A 13,346-nucleotide genomic window follows, 5' to 3' on the forward strand; every position below is an offset into this window, starting at 1 on the left:
TTGTTGCTTGTGGGTACCCTGGAGTCAGAGAGCTCTGGTTTCGTTTCTTGTAAGTTTGTGCATGCACACTGTGGATCCTCATTATTCTAATGTTGCTGTACCCCAATAATCTCGACAGATATCTGAACCTGTATTTTATGTTGTCAGAGTGCTAACTAATTGTATAAACCCTGTTTCTAGTTGGTTTATTTGCTGCACTTTCCCGGCTACACTAGTCTGTTTTGGAACCTGTTGTCCACCTAAAACTGACTTTGGGGTGACACTAACCTAATCTTTGTAAATGGTAACAGTCATCCAGGAAACGTTTTCATGTATTTTATTAAACTAATTTTAGTAAATATATATAGTCCCTTCTAGATTATGTTTTAGAAGAAATAAATCCTTAAATGCTAGTGCACATTCTCAACTAATAAAGCAGTCCTGTGGAGTACAAGGACATCAAATTTAATGAAACAGGGTTTAAATTGTAAGTGTAACATATCTAAAAACTGCAGGGAAAAAGGATGTCATGATTTAACCTCAGTTAACAATCAAAACCATGAGACCTGCTAGCTCTCTCTGCCCCAAATAGGATAGAATTGAAAGGGAAGGGAGAAACTTGTGGATTGAGATAAACAGAGTTTAATAAAATAACCAAATACTAATATTCCACTACTACTAATATATATAAAATGAAAATGGAATATAAAAGAAAAAATACCCAATGCCTCACAAACTCCACATGTGCAGAGCAGACAGTCCTGGGAAGAGAGCACCCTGGTCCTGAACAGCAAATGCTGGAGAGAGAGGACAAACAGGCAGAGAAGGCCCAGAGGCCAACTGCAAAAGAGTAAAGTGGCAAAAGGCCAAACTAAGTGGACTCCTGAATGGATCACAAACAAAATGGATCAGAACTGGAAAGGGTTTCCCCTGCCAGAAAATCTGACTCTCTCTATGAAACATGACACTAAAGGCAGGGAATATTCTCATTGACCAGCCTGGATGTCAGTCAAGGCCTGCTCCATCTATGCCCCCTTCCCTGATGCCTCACACCTCCAGACAGAAAGCCCAGTAAGACCTTGGGTCCCACACAACAGGTAAGATAACAGTAAGTTCTTACATTATTTTTATCCCAACTCAAAATCACTGGAAAGTTACTTGAAGAAAAACATTTTCTCCAGACAGCTATGCTAGCTGTGAAAAACAATTGTTCATAACTGCATGAAGAACATGAACCTAGTTTCACCCAAACCAGCACAAGGGGTTAAGATGGGATATTTTCAAGAAGAAAGGGGAGCAGGAAAATCAGCTACATGTTGTGATTGTGTTTTTAGTTGTTTCTTTGCTTAAATATATACTTCATGGTATTTAAATGATTAGGTGATGCTGATGAAAGTAAAGATCTAGACTGCCAATTAGTTTAAAATTCTATGTTTGTAAAATAGAAATAATGCATCATATCCCAGCTTCTCAGGATAACACCATTTCTTACATACTTAAAAGCCAATATTCTTCCAAAAGCCTCTTATTTTCAGGAGCTGTAAGTTAGATTTGAATTGCCAGAAAACTAGTTTGTTTGTTCATTTTTAAAGCACCATTTTTCATCCCATGTCTGTGGTGCTAGACTATAAACTGTGAAACAGTGGTTATGTGAAGTAAATGCTACTGAAAAACCACTGAAATTCAACACTTGGGACTGAGCTGGGACTCAGTACTTGAGCAAAATGTGATTATAGCAGAATGCTTATTTACTTCAGGATGAAATATTTTTACTGCTGTTCTGCTAAGGGCTGGCCATAGAGGTAGGTACCGCTTTTATCTTTATGTTGCTGGAGCTGAACCCCGTTGCTAGAACAGCTGTGACCTGCTGCTCTTCAGAGAGTAAATGCACTCACTTTCACCTCTTCCTGCTGTCCCACCTTGTTAAAGTGTGGTACGTGCTAGAGAGGTATGGAATTTCATTCCTCCTTTCCTTTTACTTCCACTCTCATGTCTGTTTATTCCAGCACTGATTTAGTCCCCCACCCCACAGGCAGTGGGACTGCTCCCCACAGAGGTGAGCCTGTCCTTGGTGTGCAAATGCAGTGCATTTCACAGAGCAGGGTCTCAGCCCATGCAGTGAGGTAAGAAGTCTCTCTTCATAGAGAACACAATGCAGCTGCAATACACAGGGGTTTCTGCAGCACTAGCTACCTGGAGTTTTGCTGTCTGGCCTAGCTCTAGGACCACAAATGACCCAGCCTGAACTCTCCCGTTGCCCTTGGCATGGTGCCTTTGTTACCCTTCTTCCCCTGACAGTTATCCTGCATTTGAGGCCTTTGTAACCTAGCTGATAAATGCTGGGCTGGCCTAGGCTCTAAGCGTGAACGGGATGGGCTCTTCCTTTGCAGCCAAGGATGTCTGTCAGATCTGCAGAGATTAGGATCCTAGAATCTCCCACACAGGATGAACTACAAGTGCCACTCTTTCCATACAGTCCTCAAAACATGGCTGCAGGGCCAGGCAGGGAAGCTGTCCTTTTAACACCCCTTATATTGGGATGAATTCCCATGTAGGTAGGAAGGTGCCACAAGCCTAATTACAGCCATGCCAGAGTGACTAAATTACTCCTCTGCCACCCCATTCTGGCCAGGCAATAGATGCTTATCATGTTGGAGTCAAAAAAAGGCGATGATAAAGAGCTGTAGTAGGTTCAACACTATTTGCAACAAGTCTAAGGTACCTGTGAGCTCTAGTACATCTTACAGCATCACTTAGGAAAGTTAATATGCAAAAGGACTGAAATGGATGAGTAAGTTTTATTTGTTTGTTTGTTTGTTTTAAGAGAAGACCAAGGATTGAACTAATTGTGAGTGATATTCTGGGCAAAAGCCTCATACTCAGAGGTGCACAGCAAAAGAACTGGACACAGCAGACATAGGTTGCAGCAAGTACAGAGAAAATTATGACAATGTGGGCAGTCAGACATTTAACAAGAGTCCAGAGATTATTTTTTTCTTTGATTCTGTGACAGGCTTGCTTAGTCCATTTCATACACATATGCTATGAATAAGATTCATACAGGTGTTTGGATCAAAGGCTTCATATTTTCCTTGATGAAACACATGGAAGAGAGAGGCAAGTCCATGGAAAGAAAAGGTAATCCACCCAAATGTGTGCACAGGCAGTTTTGGAAGCAGGTATCCAAAGGTGTGAAAGGAAAGAGTTTGTTTTCACACCAGCGACAGACTAAGAGTGATTATGTGGTCAGGTAGTACTGCTGAATGGTGTTTTCCTCAGTAGTGCATGACCAGACTGCTTGCAGTTGAGGGAGTGCAGTCCCAGTCTTTAGCCCCTGCAATCCTGTGAAAGCTGATGGAATGGCCTCTACAGGAAGGGAGGGATGTAAAAGTGGACTGCAGATACATCTAAAGACTGCTGCAGAAAGAATGGACATAAATTATTTTCTGGACTGCTAGAGATAAGGGAAAAATGGGGTGGATGTGTTAAATAAGCTTTTGACAAGCATCTGCTGTAACTGAGGAATAAGTGAGGACAATTCTTGGCCACATGACTGCACACCAAGCCAAGTACTTGTTGACAGACTTGATGAAAGTTGTGTTTGGCAATGGCTTTTGGGATGATTAAAGAAAGAGCTGTGTTGAGTCTGAGGCTACTGCAACCCCCAGCAGCAAGTAACAGCAACTACAACTTGTTGAAAGCTGTAGAGGAGAAAGCAGGAAAGACAGGGCAACTGGCCCAGGTAGCAGGGCACAAATATAAGGTGAGGAGACAGATACTTCTGTTGAAAGGCAACTTTGTATTGGAAAAAGGTGAAAACTGAAGCAGAAAGTCAACCTGAGACCAGTTGTCTGAGAATGGAATTAAGAGGAAGGAAGCAAGAAGAAAATGGCATTCCTCACAAAAGGTTTGAGAACGATCCCCCATGTTTGCTCTGTAGTCTGGAAAACACTGCAGCCACCTTTTCTTCTGCTAGAACTAGGTTTGTCTGACTCCTCAATGCTCTGCTGCCTGAGAGGGAGTTTCTCTCTAGTGAATGTTTTTCCCAGTCTTCCCTGTACCACATCTGAAGGTTTTGTGGAAGGACAGGGGAAGAGGTAGAGAGAAAAAAATGTTTTTTTCTCTTGCAAGCATTTGTAATAGATGAGGCAAGCCACAATCGGCTCAGATAGCAACAGAATCTTACTAGGATTCAGTATTCTCTGGGCTCTCACAGAGGTTTTCTTATACAGGATGTGGAGCTGCCACACCAATGAAGCAACTCTGCTGAGTGCCAAAACATGCATCCCATCTGCCTGATGGAGCTGGGATCCATACCCCACCTGTGGTGTTCATCACTGTCTCTTCCTTTGAAGAGCCAAGTGGAGGTTGAGTTGTTCCCATCCTGCTTCCCTGAGAAGAGAGCAGCACTTTCCAGACTTAGTTGGAGTCAGACTATGGCCAGCTGGGAAAAGACAGTGGTCTTTTCTGTGAGATCCCAGATATGCGAGAGGTGGCTGAAGAAGGGACTGTGGTCCCCACCCTTGCTGGCAGTTTTTCCCCCTGTCTCTGCAGGATCTGCAACCCTCACAGCTCTGCCAGAAGCAGACACCTCACAGGTGCTTCCATACCTCTGGCAATGCCAGGTCAGGCGTTTCTGCTCACAAAGTCATCAGCAGCAGACTAGGCTCCAGCAGAAGGAACAGCTGGAGGGTATCCACGTGCTGTTTTTGGTAGTAGAGCAAAGAGGTTATGCCTCATGTCAGCTTGTCCTATCCCTTCCATCTGGGACAGCAGAAGATGCCACAGCACTAAGCATCTCTCAGCAGCTCCCTTTAAAGGCAAGCCGCTCCTGCATGGAGGGAGAATTAACTCTCTGCCTCTGAGCTCCTCTCTGAGAAACCGCTCTTCCCAGTTATACAGGGATATTAACTTCCCTACCTCTTCACCTTCTGCTTTCAAAACCAAGAATGGAGGTCTGTATTCATTACCTCCTTCAGTGAGACACACAATGGGGCCCCTCTTGTCTCCTGCTGGACTTCAGAGCTGCATCAAGCCACAGGTGAAAACACTTGCTTGGCAAATAAGCCAGAAGCAGAGATAAAATACTGTATAGCACTCAGTAGGGAGTTGATCAGTCGGGAGACCTCTCCTGGAATTATGTTGCAATGACATCGTTTTTTGTCCCAGGCCTGGGAAAATGCTGGAAAAATCTGTTTCTTGGCCCTTCCCTTCTCCACATCCAATAAATCCAGGCAGCCATCTCCCAGCTGCCAAGGGGGAGCACTACAGGTAGGAACTGTGCTGCGTTTCACCTGCATCTAACTGGCAAGCACATGTGGGAAGCACATTGGAAGTGATGTGGTTGTAATGGTGCAACAAGATATAGAAACATCTGTTAGTAAGCTGACCAGAAAGGACAGCAGTCCCAACCTTTTAGCAAAATGGCTATGTTAGATGGAACCACTTTGAAAAAACTACAACAAAAAAACTCAAAGCAAACAAACAAAGAAACCCCCCCAAATTAATCACCTGGTCTGTGTAATAAGTGATGGTCAAAATTGTTAATGTTGAACAAATCGAGTAGGATTCAATTGTATTATGCATATTATTGTAAGCAGTAACTGTGCTTGTGCGAGTTTGATTATGTTTTGTAGAACCTTGTAGTAGTAGTTAAAGACAATGCCATAAATAACAGGACTACCAGGTGGTGCCATAAATAACAGGACTCCCGGATGGTGCCACAGATAATAGGACTCCCAGATGGTGTTACAGATAACAAAGCGCTCGGATGTTGCAACAGATAACAAAAGTTCCAGAGACGGAAATTCCCAGCACGTAAACGAACGCATAACGTATATAAGCACATACGAAAGGTTGATTTGGTGTGCCTGTTGGTGGAACTGAGCTTCCCCCGGTCACCCAGCGCTGTTTTGCCTAATTACCGCTTGCTAAATAAAATCGATTGATTGACTCAGAATCGATTTATTGGCTCTTATTTATAACAAATTTTGGTGCCGTGACTCGGATTAAGGATCTCTGGGAGGGACTCCTAAACTTCAGGGAGGCGCCCCGTCCCGTTTTCAGACGGCCCTGGAGTGGACAGAGGATCACCCTGAAACCTTAACCTCCGAACCGTAAATTTAGGTAATTTGGCAAAAGAATTGAACCCCATAAACCTTTGTGCATGAAGAACCGGACGAAGACCCCGGGGAGGGTAAGTATAGAAAGCAATTCCGTTCGGTTGGGGTGGGTATCCTGGAGTGTGCATGAACGAGACGCCCCCCCCCCGCTTGGGGAGGAAGCAAAGTGAGTGTGGACCCTGCCGTAAGGCAGGGCGGGACTCTCTAGTAGTGCGGTTCTCATAGCCCGCGAGGGCGTGAGCCACGAACGAGGGGTGCGTGTGTGTGTGTGAAAAGAAGACACTCCGGAAGATGGGACAGAAGAAGGGCAAGCCTTCTGATCCCATGGGGAAGGAACCCACAGAGAGGTTGCCAGATATTCCCCGAGAATCCTCATTGGGCCTTGTGTTCACTGGGAAGGGACCCACGGAGAGGTCTAGCACGCGAAACAAAAATAGGGAAAAGATGGTTTACTATTGCATGCATGTCTGGGGAAACCAGCAGATTAGACCAGATCATTTATTTTGGCCAATTTTTGGGTCATATGAGAATTGGATTTGTCAGGCCCTAAATCTTTACCAACGGCACCAACAAGGGCCGGGTGCTGACATTAAGTGGCCCCAGCAGCGCCCTAACTGGGATAATCAAAACCCGGAACACAGGGGCCATATGGGAGATCTTTGCACTATAATCATCCAAGGGATTAGGGAATCTGTCCCTCGAGGGCAGAACATAAATAAAGCCTTTAATGAACAACAAAAGAAAGATGAAACTCCCACAGAATGGTTAGAAAGACTAAGAAAGAGCTTGCAGCTTTATTCTGGGATAGACCCTATGACACCAGTCGGGCAAGCCCTTTTAAAAACACAGTTTGTGGCGAAGTCATGGCCGGATATTAGAAAGAAGTTAAAAAAGTTGGAAGATTAGCAAGAGAAAGGGTTGGATGAGTTGCTAAGGGAAGCACAGAAGGTTTATGTGAGAAGGGAGGAAGAGACTCAGAAGAGGCAAGCTAAAATTTTAGTAGCGGCAGTTCGAGAGGGACAGAGGACGGCTCCACAGAAGGGAGGGCCACCACGCATAGGTGGGAATGGGCCACCTCAGGGAAGTCAAGTCGGACTGAAGGACTTGAAGGAAATCGAATGTTTTTACTGTCAGAGGAAGGGACATATGCGAAGGAGCTGTAGGAAACGTATACAGGATGAGAAAATGTATTATGCTGAGTAGGGGTGTCAGGGGCTCTATCTGCTGGGGACTCCTAAAACAACAGAGCCCTTGATAAAATTAAAGTTAGGTCCCCAGTGCCAGGAAATGGAATTCCTGGTAGATTCGGGGGCAGAAAGATCTATTGTCCAAACTGTGCCCCGGGGATGTGCTCCATCTTCGGAGAAAATAGAAGTACTAGGAGCAAAAGGAGACCCCTTTTCTGTACTAGTAATTAAAGGGGTAGAAATAGAATCCCCATCCCGAATAGGGATAGGGTCCCTTTTATTAGTGCCTGAAGCTGAATATAACCTATTAGGAAGGGATTTAATGGTCGAATTGGGAATTAGTTTAGAAATAAAAGATCGGGAATTGAAAGTAAAACTATACCAAGGTAAGAGAGGATTTAGAAGAAGAAGAGGAGTTTTTATGTGGATCATCATGGGTAGTGGACGGGAAAAGGAAGTCAGGATACGCTATAATAGATGGAAACAGCTGGACAACTAAGGAGTCAGGTCCCCGTAACTCAGGATGGTCAGCGCAGGCTTGTGAGCTGTTCGCAATATTGAGGGTATTACAGTTGTTAAAAGATAAGAGAGGGGACTGATGAATTCTCAGGGTAAAGGATTAATACATGAGACCTTAATAAAGCAAACTTTGGAGGCATTAAGAGGGCCCAAACAAATTGCAGTAGTTTATGTAAAGGGCCATCGGAAGGGAACCTCCGCGCAAATAAGAGGGAATAATTTAGCAGATGAGGAAGCTAAGAAAGCTGCGTTGCTGGTAATAAAAGAAATGGGCAGCTGGAATCAGCAGTTTCCAAAAAGTGTTAGAATGGAAGAATCCTTTTTGCACTCTTTTCTTAATATTAAGGACATTCTTAAAACTAGTTAACACGTCAGTATATTAGTTTTTAAACTTCAAGGTATTTTCGGGAGCTTTTACTAAATAAGAATAAAACTTTGTTATTGTGCAATATTTGTTCATTAGTTTAAAAATTGTCACCTTTGAGAGTTGGTCCCATATAAATGTATCTTCTGTCAGGGAGTTTTAAATTCCAGATTTCTTTTTTTTTGTTACTTGTATTTTGAAATCTGTTTTCCTATGTGCTTGTACTCTGTGCCTTCAGCTTGTGCACTTTGCAACTTTATAGACCATATTTTGTTACTGCAAAATGTGTTCTTGAGGCAAAACTTGACGTGAACAAACATGCTGCAAAGTTGCACTTTTCTCTTGCTTTAATGGGAGGTGAATCTGAAAAAAAAAAAAAAAAAAAAAGTCGAACCTATCACCGTCCCTAATCGTGACTTGGAAGTTTGTCCCCTTGTCCCCTTTTATTTTACATGTGTTTTAGTGGTGCTACAGGCAGGGCTTTGGATTTTTTGATAATGGTTGGTTTTATAAGACACCAGTCTGGACAGTGTCACGCAGGAAAGGTTTATCTCGCAGGGGCAAAAGGATGCTGGGGCAGGAATTAGCTGGGCTCATTTGGAAAGCTTTAAACTAGGCTCGAAGGGGGTTGGGGTTGTAGCTGGGCTTGTCCCAGTGGGGCAGCATTCTAAAACTGATGAGGACCGGGTGGCCTCCTATGCCCCTAGGGAGAAATTGGTGTGCTCTGCTTGCTCCTTGAAATGTCTGTACACCAATGCGCGCAGCATGGGGAATAAGCAGGAGGAGTTAGAATCCTGTGTTCGGTTGGGAGATTATGATCTGGTGGCAATTACAGAAACATGGTGGGACAGTTCACGTGACTGGAATGTGGTCATGGATGGCTATGCCCTTTTCAGGAAAGACAGGCCAGCCAGGCGTGGTGGTGGAGTTGCTCTCTATGTGAGAGAGCAACTACAACGTACTAAATTCTGCCCAGGAGTGTATGATGAGCGAGTTGAGAGTGTATGGGTCAGGATCAAGGGACAGGCTGGCAGGGGTGACACTGTTGTGGGCGTCTGTTACAGGCCACCAGATCAGGGTGAGGAAGTTGATGAGGCCTTCTATGGGCAGCTGAGAGTGGCCTCACAGTCACAGGCCCTGTTTGTTGCGGGTGATTTTAACTTCCCTGATGTTTGCTGGAAGGACCATTCAGCCAGCCAGCCACAGTCCAGGAGGTTCCTCCAGTGCATTGATGATAACTTCCTCATGCAGATGGTGGAGGAGCCGACTAGGAGAGGTGCACTGCTGGATCTCATCCTCACTAACAAGGAGGGTCTGGTCGAAGCAGTAAAGGTTGAGGGCTGCCTGGGTTGCAGTGACCACGAGATGGTGGAGTTCAGCATCTTGTGTGCCAGGAACAGAATAGCAAGTAGAATTGCAACCCTGGACTTTAGCAGGGCTAACTTTGGCCTTTTCAAGCAATTGCTGGGGGAAATCCCATGGGCAAGAGTGCTTGAAGGAAAAGGGGCCCAAGATAGCTGGATTGCATTCAGAGATTGCTTCTTCCACGCTCAGGATCAGAGCATCCCCACACGCAGGAAGTCAAGGAAGGGAGCCAGGAGGCCTGCGTGGTTGAATAGGGATCTGTTGGGTATGCTCAAGCAGAAGAGGAGAGTTTACAGGTCGTGGAAGCAGGGGCTGGCCACTTGGGAGGAATATAAGGCTGCTGTTAGAGGATGTAGGAAGGCAGCTAGGATAGCCAAGGCCTCCTTAGAATTACAGCTGGCGAGAGGGGTCAAAGACAGCAAAAAGAACTTTTTCAAATACATAGCAGATAAAACTAATACCAGAGGCAATGTAGGCCCACTGATGAATGGGGTGGGTGCCCTGGTGGCAGAAGATACAGAGAAGGCAGAATTACTGAATGCGTTCTTTGTCTCTGTCTACTCTGCTGGAGGCTGTCCTGGGGAGCCCTGTACCCCTGAGACCCCGGATGAAGCCAGGTCAATGGAGGAGTTTGCTTTAGTCGGTGAGGACTGGGTTAGGGAGCAATTAAATAGTCTGGACGTCCATAAATCCATGGGTCCAGATGGGATACATCCGCGGGTGCTGAGGGAGCTGGCTGAAGTCATTGCTGGACCACTCTCCATCACCTTTGCCAAGTCTTGGGAAACAGGAGAGGTGCCCAAGGATTGGAGGAAAGCAAATGTCACTCCAGTCTTCAAAAAGAGCAAGAAGGAGGACCCGGGTAATTATAGACCGGTCAGCCTCACCTTTGTCCCTGGGAAAGTAATGGAACAGCTTATCCTTGGTGCCATCTCAAGGCATATCAAGGATAAGAGGGTTATTAGGGGCAGTCAGCATGGTTTTACCAAGGGTAAGTCGTGCTTGACCAACCTCATAGCCTTTTATGAGAATGTAACAAGGTGGATGGATGATGGCAGACCAGTGAATGTCATCTACCTTGACTTCAGTAAAGCCTTTGACACAGTCTCCCACAGCATCCTCACAGCTAAGTTGAGGAGGTGTTGTCTAGACAATAGAGTAGTGAGGTGGGTTGCAAACTGGCTTAAGGAGAGAAGCCAGAGAGTGGTAGTCAATGGTGCGGAGTCTAGTTGGAGGCCAGTATCTAGTGGAGTGCCTCAGGGGTCAGTACTGGGGCCAATATTATTCAATATATTCATTAACGATTTGGACGAGGGAATAGAGTGTACTATCAGCAAGTTTGCTGATGACACTAAGCTGGGAGGAGTGGCTGACACGCCAGAAGGCTGTGCTGCCATCCAGCGGGACCTGGACAGGCTGGAGAGTTGGGCGGGCAATAACCTAATGAAATTTAACAAGGGAAAGTGTAGAGTCCTGCATCTGGGCAGGAACAACCCCAGGTTCCAGTCTAGGTTGGGAAATTACATATTAGAGAGCAGTGTAGGGGAAAGGGACCTGGGGGTCCTGGTGGACAACAGGATGACCATGAGCCAGCACTGTGCCCTTGTGGCCAGGAAGGCCAATGGCATCCTGGGGTGTATTAGAAGGGGGGTGGTTAGTAGATCAAGAGAGGTCCTCCTTCCCCTTTACTCCGCCCTGGTGAGACCCCATCTGGAATATTGTGCCCAGTTCTGGGCCCCTCAGTTCAAGAAGGACAGGGAACTGCTGGAGAGGGTCCAGCGTAGGGCAACCAAGATGATTAAGGGAGTGGAGCACCTCCCTTATGAAGAAAGGCTGAGGGAGCTGGGTCTCTTTAGTTTGGAGAAGAGGAGGCTGAGGGGTGACCTTATTAATGTTTATAAATACATAAAGGGTGAGTGCCACGAGGATGGAGCCAGGCTCTTCTCGGTGGCAAACAATGATAGGACAAGGGGTAATGGGATCAAGCTGGAACACAAGAGGTTCCACTTAAATTTGAGAAAAAACTGCTTCTCAGTGAGGGTGACAGAGCACTGGAACAGGCTGCCCAGGGAGGTTGTGGAGTCTCCTTCTCTGGAGACATTCAAAACCCACCTGGACATGTTCCTGTGCGACCTCACCTAGGTGTTCCTGCTCCAGCAGGGGGATTGGACTAGATGATCTTTTGAGGTGCCTTCCAATCCCAAACATTCTGTGATACTGTGAAGTACTCTTCACCCCCTGAGATTAAGCTGCACGGAAAAAGTTTTACCCACAGATTGTATGCCATCAGAAACAGACATAGTCCAAGGAGAAAATAAAAGGAAAATGAAAGGTCTTGGCTTGCTGTTTCTTTTACTGCCCTCTGATTGATGCATACGGCTTCCCACAGTGACATGAGAGGCAGTCATCTGCAGAGCAGATAGGACACATGACCACTGACCTACAGAAATGGTCCAACAATGCAGCAATGGGAAGCAGAGCTGTGTGCTCTGTCTGGGGTGCCTGAGGTGACACAAGCAGACAGGAAAGCGACAGGAGAGGGAGGCAGGAGCTGGTGAGGAAGACAGGGGAGAGGCTTACCTTGCCCCACCAACGGGGCGCAGCTTCCTGGGGCCCACACACATGAGGTCCTCACTGTAGTGGGCCTTCCGGGCTGCCTCAGCACCACCATTACAGAAGAGAGCCTCAGAGACCCTCTTGCTCCCATGGAAATGGGCCACCCTTGAGTAACAGCCTCCTCCACTGGCACCCCACCCTGTGTATTCATGGACACCCATCTGCATGCACGCATGGTCCCCCTCAGAAATACCTGGCAGGACGGTTGCCCCAGTGCCGTGTGGGCTGACCTGTGCTCCCAGGCGCGATGGGGCAGAGCCATGCACAGCCCTGGCTCCTGCCATCCTTGTGGGGTGTGCTGGGCAAGAACCTGTGCTGCTTCTGTGAAAAGTCCTGCTGGATCACCCTGAGACACTGCCAGCACCTTGCGCTGGGCACAGGGAGCAGGAAGATTAGCCTCCTGGATTTATTTCCCGGGAAATGTTTGGGGACATAACGAGCTTTGCTTAGCATTTAAGTGTACAGTGGCTCTGCAATATGGTAATGTTTTGGCATTTTTCCCACTAAAAAAAGAGTCTTGTATGACTTCATATGCTGTATGATGAAAGCCTTCTACATGGTACCTAACAAAACTGAGACATACAGTATGAAGTCATTACTAGTGGCATATTTAGCTTTCATGCAAATGGACAGGTTTCTGTATTTTTGTGAAAGACAGCTTGCTACTCACAGAATTGCTGCATAGTGATAGAGGATTAGGTCTTGTTTACTACACTAAGACACAGATCACCAGGTACTACATAGCTCTACTTTTCCTTTTATTTGCAGTATTTTTGTAATGCAAAATAAGACAGTGAAGGGTAAAAACACTGAAGGTAGAAGGATTAATAGAAGAAGAAAATCCCCAGCAAAACAGATGTCCAAACACTTAAAAAAAAGAGATAGAGAGGAGCAGAGAAGGGTGTCTCAACTGCTACAAGAGTGTAATTGAATGGTCTAATATGGTTGCATGAATACGCATTAAAACTAACTTTTATCTGAAACAAAAGAGTGTAAGTCATCAGTCTTTCAGAGTCTGGAGAAGATTCTAAAAATCAGACATCTTAGAACAAGAGGAGGAAAGGAAGGAGGGTTGGTACTGAGCGGAAGAGGACTGCATTAAATAATACTGGCCTTACGAGGCAAAACAGAACAAATTTAGGCGATGCCACAATTCAGGTTGCTTGGAGAACTGGAACTGGAACTGTAATGTGT

This window comes from Columba livia, chromosome Z, assembly GCF_036013475.1.
Source record: "Columba livia isolate bColLiv1 breed racing homer chromosome Z, bColLiv1.pat.W.v2, whole genome shotgun sequence".
Taxonomy (NCBI): Eukaryota; Metazoa; Chordata; class Aves; order Columbiformes; family Columbidae; genus Columba; species Columba livia.